Raw genomic sequence first — 1,194 nt, 5'->3', positions numbered from 1 at the left:
AGGAAGGAAGGAAGGAAGGAAGGAAGGAAGGAAGGAAGGAAGGAAGGAAGGAAGGAAGGAAGGAAGGAAGGAAGGAAGGAAGGAAGGAAGGAAGGGTAAGGAAAACTCACATTTCCTTTCTTTTCCTTTGAGTGCTGCCGCTGCAGCCCTGCACGTCAAATGCCAATAGCAGCCCCTCCTAGCAGCCCCTGCCCCTCCCCCCTTACCTCTGTGCAAATGAAGTGGGAAAGCATCAAAACGAGAGAGGGTCTCCCTTGCAAATGCCTCAGAATCTCAATCCCCCTCTCTCTCCTTCCTAATTTTTTTTTTTTTTTTTTTTTTTTTTTTTTTTTTTATCATGTAATGATGAAAGTTTTGACAGGGAAAATGTGGAGGGTTTATCTCGGAGTCTATTTTAAGTTTCTCTTCTTTCCCAGAAAACTTCACAACAGCGAAATGTATCTGGCGACTGAACAGAAAGAAATCCTTGCTACCTGGGACCGAACTAAATAATTTGGGGGCTAGTTGTTCTTATCCGCCCCTTTCCACATCCTCATGTTCCCAATAGTCAGGAAAGTGGGAAGGGGACCGTATGGAAACGGGAGCAGGGTATTTGAGTGGAGTTCTCATCGGAAGAGATAGCTGAACGGAAAGGAAAGGGAATAGAGGAACAGGAGAAAGGAGGAGAGCGAAACACTTCCTCGAGTAACCAATAGCCACAGCAAAGAAGAGAAGGTCTGGGAAACACGCAGACGGCTGGAGGTTGTGACCAAGGACAGGTGTCCAAGTGGCTAAGGATTTCTATCCACCTCCTGTTTTCTTCACCAAGACTTCATCTAGTCACTCCTTTCAGATTGAAACCAGAAGGTTTATTATAGCTTTACATCCACTCGGGGTGAGGTGAAAGCGCAACGCACCGAGAAATGAGGGTACCAGCTCCTGCCCCTCGGAAACTTCCTCTCGCTGCCACCAAATACCTACCTGAACTGCGGAGGCGAGAAAGGTGTTGAAAAAAGGACACTCCGCAATTCACTAGAAATCCCTCTTCCAGTGGAATGCGGGAAAATGCGAGCTATAGTTCTAAAACACAGCTTGACTGAGTTACAGTTTTCCCGAACCTCTTGTTGTGAGAGTATCCTATGAAAGCGTTATTCCTACAAGCATAAAATATATTACAGGTTTCAGTAAAGTCTAAAATAATTTTGGTTTGGGGGG

The sequence above is a fragment of the Nothoprocta perdicaria genome, unplaced genomic scaffold (assembly GCF_003342845.1).
Source record: "Nothoprocta perdicaria isolate Ctin4 unplaced genomic scaffold, notPer1 scaffold_61, whole genome shotgun sequence".
Taxonomy (NCBI): domain Eukaryota; kingdom Metazoa; phylum Chordata; class Aves; order Tinamiformes; family Tinamidae; genus Nothoprocta; species Nothoprocta perdicaria.
Note: the sequence above shows the minus strand (reverse complement) of the source record.